Genomic DNA, 7523 nt, shown 5'->3' with positions numbered 1-7523 from the left:
AAATTAAATTACTTTTGTAGACTTTGGTAATATTTTATTACCTACACAGACCTCAATATTACTTAAAGATCTTTTTATGCAAAATCACCATCAGGATTTACTGAGTAAAAATCGTGGGTGTTCACATGGCCCTAAATGTTCTATTCCAAAGAGGAACAGGTGACTTTTGAGGAGAAGAACTGCCTTGGTAACCTCCCTCAAATAGTTATTTTAAATAAACATAGTTAATGGAAATATTTTGTAAACCAACTTTGGGCACTACAGAGCCCAAGGCCCACCAAAAAGAAAAGGAAATCAAAACTTTCTTTCCTTATTCAGGAAACTTTCCAGCTTTGCTTTTAAGATTACAGGCTTTTCACCTTTTTCGACTGCTTCATGCAATTTTTAAATTTTTTAAAATTCTGCATTTTGATGTTGTAAGAGTTCTTTTTCAAATGACTTTCAGAACACAGACAACAGAGCAACACTTTCAAGTCATATTGTTTGACAGCGATGAAGAGATGAAAATGGACGGATTTCTGAAAAGAGGTATTCCCTCTGTTCCAAAGGTGAGCAAACTTTAACACGTGAGCAACACAGAACTCCATTCCTCTGGCGGACGATCCCTCAAACTCAGAATGCTTCCATTTAATAAGTCGATATATTATTCTTTTTTAAAAATTAATTAATTTATTTATTTTTGGCTGCGTTGGGTCTTTGTTGCGTGTGGGCTTTCTCTAGTTGTGGCGAGTGGGGGCTACTCTTTGTTGCGGTGCGCGGGCTTCTCATTGTGGTGGCTTCTCTTGTTGCGGAGCACGGGCTCTAGGCGCGCGGGCTTCAGTAGTTGTGGCGCGTGGGCTCAGTAGTTGTGGTTTGCGGGCTCTAGAGCGCAGGCTCAGTAGTTGTGGCTCACGTGCTTAGTTGCTCCGCGGCATGTGGGATCTTCCCGGACCAGGGCTCGAACCCATGTCCCCCGCACTGGCAGGCAGATTCTTAACCACTGCGCCACCAGGGGAGTCCCTGATATATTATTCTTAAAAATTAAAGTTGGATCACTAGGAAAGACTGAACAAAAATTATTCCCCTTCCCCCCCAAACAACAACAAAACAGCTTTAATCACCTCCTTCTCTCCCCACAAAAACAGGGAAGGAGTTGGGGTTGAAGCCTTTAAATCTGAAATTTCAGCTCCTAAAACACTGCTGCTCTTTGCTCAGCAGTGCAAGTCAACATATTTTCTTCTCCAGTGCTTCCCCCATTTATAAGTTTATTTCCATACATGCACACACCCACACATGCTCACCCACACGTACTCTTAGTCTCAAGTGAGACACTTTTTTTGTGTCTGTTGATAAATTATGAGGATTGTGAACTAGGTGTGTACAGGGTTTCAGAGGTGCTTTGTCAACACGAGTCACTTGAGTCCTTTTCTCCAAAAGCCTGAAATCAAATTACACAGCTGAAACTGTTAGGTGTCCTTTTGGGGGGCTCCGAAGAGCTCTGGTCCTTTATGTCTCAGCACAGAAAGAATTCAGTGAGAGGCAAAGTGATAGATAAGAAGTGATTTATTAGAATAGGATGCTATGAGGCTTACAAGTGGGCAAGCGAGAGGGTGCTGCCCAGGAGAACTTAGTGGGCTACACTTGTATAATCAAAGGGAAAGTGGGGAGGAGGAAAAGACCACCTTCTGCCTCATTCTTGGGTAGATGTCATGCTTTCATCATTAGCTCCTTCTCCAGGTTGGGCAAGGGAGTTTTCTTGTCCCTACAAGGTCAAGCTAGGGCTGTCATGGCACTATGGAAAAATTATTTAGGTCTTAGTATAATGAGGGTCTTTCACTTTGAAATGTCACCTTTCCATAAATTATTGTTTTTTATGTGTGCAGAGAGCATGTCCTAGGGGTCATTAACTTACTGAGCTCACTGGGCAGGATGTGGGTCTCATGCCACCATTGTTTTATTGTTTTGGGGCATGTCTCGTGCTTCTGTTGCATGGTTTTGTTGCTAAGCAAGCCCACCTGGTTTCGTGGATAAGCAAACCTGCTTTCTTGAGTGATCATTAACTTAGGGGGGTCTCCCATACTTTTTTCTTTACTTACAATCCCCTAGTGGGATTGACCATTTAATTACCTAAATTTGTCCCTTTATTCTGTCCCTATCAAAACCAAGGATCACTACTTTCCCAGATGCTGTTCACAGCAAGTCCTCATAACTGATGTTTAGGTGGGAAGGCAAAGAGACAATCTCTGTCAGGCTGATGTGCCAGGGCAGAAAGCCTAGTGTGCTGTCCTCAGGACCAAACTTCAGTACTAAATCAGGACCATGGGCACCATTCGAACTAAATAAACGGTCTGATATATCTACATCCAAATCTGTGGATTTCTTTTGCTGCCGGGCTACTAACTGGCAAAAGTCTTGAGCAGCTCTCACAATATCTGCTTTTGCATCTTCTGGGGACAGCACCTTCACTGCCGAATGGCAATCTTCGTCATTACGATTTGCAAATTCTGGTGAGTATTTGGAACCATCTATGTCCAGAAGTTCCTGCTGTTGTTTTAAAATTTCATCCATCAATCTGGAGTTATTTCTTTTGAAAATTCCTTTGTGGTCGTAGACGCTAATGTGAGAGGTGCCCACGGCCATACCTCACACCGCGAAGCTTGCGATGTCGGAGAAGCTGGGCTCCTGCTCCTCGGTGATCAGCAGGTCTACGTGCACAGGCAGCTTCTTCAAGGAACGAGCGTCCTCGTGCCATTGCAGCCGCGGGTGGGCGGCGACCGGGGCGGGCTCCCCACGCGGATGCCTGTGGTCAAGGCTGTTCACGCCGACAGCCGGGGGCTGGCGGAGCGCGAAGCCGAGCGGCGCTAGGACCGCGGGGGAGGCGGCGCAGCAGTAGCTCCGCCAGGTCCAGTTCCAGGTGCTGAACCGCAAGCGGAGCCGGGAGGTGAAAGTGCGGTGCAGGCCGAGGAGAGCCTGTAGCCCCGTCATAGTCTCGTGGCGCCCGGGCGTCCTCTCCTCCCCCTCCCCCACCCGCGGCCTGACCGCTTCTTATCCGGTCATCTCCCCGCGTTCCCCGCTCCTCGCGCCCGAACGCCTTTTTATACACTTTTTTTTTCCCGAACCTCTTTCTGCTGCCAGCCCTTCACCTCGCCCCCGCCGCTAGCTCCCTCCAACACCAGACTGTTTGAACTACGCAGACCTGAGTTTGCACACTGGCTCTGCCAGCCTAAGGGCTTAATTTGAGTCCCAGTTTCCTCCTTTATAAAGTTAGGATAATGCTGCCTCCGTCAAACAGTTCTAATAAGCCGAAGTATTGGAAAGGGCTTTGTAAACTTTAAAACGCCTACCAAATGTTAGCCATATGGGTAAGATGTCCGTCTAACCTTCTGGATGAACGTCATCCCAAAAGATTACTCTCCATAGTCTTTCCTAAGCAAGAAAAAAAGAGATTTTGGGGAGTAAGTTTTGTAATTCACTTACCCTAATACCATTGGGCAAGAGCTGAATCACAAAACGTGAATTACAGCCTGGACGAACGCTTGCTAGAAACATTCTCCAACATTTTTAGCTAAAAAGTTGTTCATTCCTCAGTGTTCTCCCTCTTTTGCATCCCACACCCATCCAAGGACTGACTCAGTCGTTAAGGCAGAAGTAGCATGAATTCAGCAGCAACTTTGTATTTAGCATCTTCTTATATTCTTACACTGAGCCAGACTTCTTTAGCTAAGAAGAGCCCGGGAACTGGAGGTCTTCAAGAAACCGAATCAGAAGTTGCCAGAGATGTCAGGGATTCAGACATTAGGTGAGAGGTTGCACCAGATAAACACTAAGATCTCTTCCAACTGTAAAGGTCTACATTGAAGAGTTCCTGCCTCTAGAAGCATACAATCGAATTAGGGAGATAAGACGCGAAGAACATGAAGGTGTTGTAGAAAAAAGGCCAAAATGAGTGACAATGAAGAAAATGCTATACGACCTCAGAGACCAGTGGGAGCTGGAGAGGGGTGCATTCTTTTTTTAAAAAATTTATTTATTTTATTTATTTATTTTTGGCTGCGTTGGGTCTTCGTTGTGGTGAGCATGCTTCTCACTGTGGTGGCTTCTCTTGTTGCAGAGCGTGGGCTCTAGGCGTGTGGGCTTCAGTAGTTGTGTCATGCGGGCTCAGTAGTTGTGGCTCTCAGGCTCAGTAGTTGTGGCACACGGGCTTGGTTGCTCCGTGGCATGTGGGATCTTCCGGGACCAGGGATCGAACCCATGTTCCCTGCATTGGTAGGCGGATTCTCAACCACTGCGCCACCAGGGAAGCCAGGGGTGCATTCTTGGAGATGAATCTTGAGATGAAGCTGGAGGGGTTTGTTGGACTGGGAAGGGGAAAGGGAAGAGAAAAATACATTTGTAGCAAGTGGCAATGGATGATATTATCCAAGGTTGGAATTCAATTCAACAACCATTTACTGAGTGCATCTGTGGGGCAGATACAAACATAACTCAGTATTTTAGTCCTGAAGAAATTCTGAAATATCATCTTGGTGTCAGGTGAGTGACTTCCTCTTCAAACTGGTTGGTTCTATGGACAACGGGGTAGGCTGTTCTTTGATCCAGGGCAGTGATCCACTGGAGTATGTGGAAACCTGACCCAAGCACGGTCCATCAGCATCATGACAAGAGTGGGCTTCTGGGCTCCTTCCTCCATTTGCTCCTCCAGCCCTCTCAACCCTTTTGCTATCAGTTGCCTACATAAAATCCACTTCTAGGGCTTCCCTGGTGGTGCAGTGGTTGAGAGTCCGCCTGCCGATGCAGGGGACACGGGTTCGTGTCCCGGTCCGGGAGGATCCCACATGCCGCGGAGCGGCTGGGCCCGTGAGCCATGGCCACTGAGCCTGCGCGTCCGGAGCGGCAGCGGGAGAGGCCGCGACAGTGAGAGGCCCACGTACCGCAAAAAAAAAAAAAAAAAAAAAAAAAATCCACTTCTATTTGAACTACCTAGACTATTTTCTGTTTTTCCTAACTGTTCTGATATAGCATTCGACAAATTGATAATTTAAAAAAACAAAATATGGGAATTCCCTGGCAGTCCAGTGGTTAGGACTCCAAGCTCTCATTGCTGAGGGCCCTGTTTAGGCCCCTGGTCAGGGAACTAGGATCCCGCAAGCCGTGCGGTATAGCCAAAAAATTAAAAAATTAAAAATAAATTTAAAAACGCATTGTATGATGATAGAAGTAGTCACTGGGCACCCAGAAGAGGCCCTGGACCCACGGAAGACACAAACACTCATTGGAATAGCACTGAGATTGGTCTGGCTGGGGCAGGGATACTCTGGGAGGTGGCTAAGTCGAGAAGGAGAAGGCTGGAGAGATTCACTTTACTGAGTGCTTATTGCCAGACTTTCTTCTAGGCACTGGAGCTTACATTTCAGCGGGAGAGGTAGACAAAAACAAGTAAACAAGAGATTTTCTATCACAGATAGAAATAAGCACAAAGAACAATAACATAAGGGAAAGATATAGGGCAATGGTGTGGGAGTGTTCTTGATGGTCACAAAGGGCCTAAGGAAGTGCTAGCTGAGATCTGATTGATGTCAAGGAGACTTGTGTGTGCAAATCTAGATGAAGAGACAGCAAAGAGAACGTGCTGTTACCACTGCAAGGAATGGTGGCAATTTTTCAGCTGGGTGAGGCGTGAGGGTTTAACCCCTTGAGGCACTCCTTGGAACTGACAGGTATGGTTTAATAAGTCAGCGAATGTAACTTGGGACAACTAAAGTTGGCAGGCTTGGATTAGCTGTCACTCAAGGAAGGGTGGATCCTTGGTCTGTAACTGCCAATCAGGTTGTGGAGATTTTAGGGCAGCCGCAGCAGCACTGCAGTTGAAGGAAGAGTACAGCCTGCTAGTCAGTGGGAGGCTAGAGGCAGCTACCTGTCATTGCTACTTGCTTTCTGGACACTGTTGGGATATCGTAGAGCTCACAAACTCTCACACATGTTCTTAGTTCTGTGGGGTACAGAGGATCTATTTTATTCTCATATTGTAGATGAGGAAACTTAGTGAAATGCCTTACCCTTTACCTAGTGAGCTACAGGTTAGGCTGAGACCCATCTATCCTGACCTCCAGATGAGTGCTTGTTCCTTAAAGAAGACTGTCATGTGAACTCCAAGCTATTAGGGTCAGGACTTTAAAAAGCGGATGTGTGGGGAGAAGCTTACTTCTGTCTCACCCCAACTTTATGTTTTCAGTTGTATCTTGACTCCCCACCTTCCATTTCCAGACCCACACAATGATGATAGTTAAATGTATTACTGCAAATGCAAGAATATTGCATTTGAATGTGAAACAAATCTTAAATCAGTGAAACAGGTAACCTTCTGGAGCAGTGCTGTTCAGTAGAAATATGTCAGCCACATATGTTAAATTTTCTAGTAGCTACATTTTATAAATAAAAAGGGACAGAGTAAATTAATATATTTAATATTTTTTAAACAATCAATATAAAATATTAATGAGACAGTTTAAATTCTAAGTCTTCAGAATCTGGTGTGCGTATTACACTTAAGGACATCTCAGTTTGGACTAGCCATATTTCAAGTACTCAATTCGACTTGTAGCTTGGACAGTCTTGGTCAGTGCAGTTCTAGAAGTAGAATTGCTAGTATTTGAGGCTGACCAGTGTGAAGTTGGAAGACATCTTTTTGGGGACAAGATGTCTTCGAACATCCCTCATGTCACACGAAATAAGCATGTACTAGGCCATCCTTCAAGAAAAGGAAATGAAAGGGACCTATAGCTAAGTCAACTTTTTAAATTGTAAAAGATTGTATTGGAAGGGCTCTCTGAGATGACCTAGTCCAGAAGTTGGCAAACTTCAGCACTGGGCCATATCTGGCTCACTGCCTGTTTTGTTTTTTAAATTTAATTAATTAATTAATTAATTAGGCTGCGTTGGTTCTTCGTTGCTGCGCGCGGGCTTTCTCTAGTTGTGGCGAGCGGAGCTACTCTTCGTTGTCGTGCGTGGGCTTCTCATTGCGGTGGCTTCTCTTGTTGCGGAGCACAGGCTGTAGGTGCATGGGTGTCAGTAGTTGAGGCACGTGGGCTCAGTAGTTGCGGCTCGTGGGCTCTAGAGCGCAGGTTCAGTAGTTGTGACGCGCGGGCTGTTGCTCTACGGCATGTGGGATCTTCCCGGAGTAGAACTCGAACCCGTGTCCCCTGCATTGGCAGGCGGATTCTCAACCACTGAGCCACCAGGGAAGTCCCTGCCTGTTTTTTTTCTGCGGCCTGAGAGCTAAAACATGGTTTCTACATTTTTAAATGGTTAAAAAAAACTAAAAGAAGAATAATGCTTCATGACGTGAATATTATATGAAATTCAAAATTCAGTGTCCATAAAAGAAAGTCTTTTCAGAACACCTGCACCCTCATTTGCGTACATTTTGTCTATGGCTGCTTTTGAGCTACAACGACAGAGTTGCCACAATGACAAATGACCCACCAAGCTCTTTTACAGGAAATGTTGGCTGACTCCTGCACTGACCAGTCTTTCCCATTCTATGG

General features: G+C 45.6%; 1 pseudogene; it reads right to left on the bottom strand.

Annotated features, from left to right (window-relative positions):
• Positions 1–291: 291 nt before the first annotated feature.
• On the bottom strand, positions 292–4715 carry LOC102976038 (dehydrodolichyl diphosphate synthase complex subunit NUS1-like; annotated as a pseudogene).
• Positions 4716–7523: the final 2808 nt, after the last annotated feature.

The sequence above is a fragment of the Physeter macrocephalus genome, unplaced genomic scaffold (assembly GCF_002837175.3).
Source record: "Physeter macrocephalus isolate SW-GA unplaced genomic scaffold, ASM283717v5 random_83, whole genome shotgun sequence".
Classification (NCBI taxonomy): domain Eukaryota; kingdom Metazoa; phylum Chordata; class Mammalia; order Artiodactyla; family Physeteridae; genus Physeter; species Physeter macrocephalus.
Note: the sequence above shows the minus strand (reverse complement) of the source record. Positions and strands in the feature narration are given on the sequence as shown.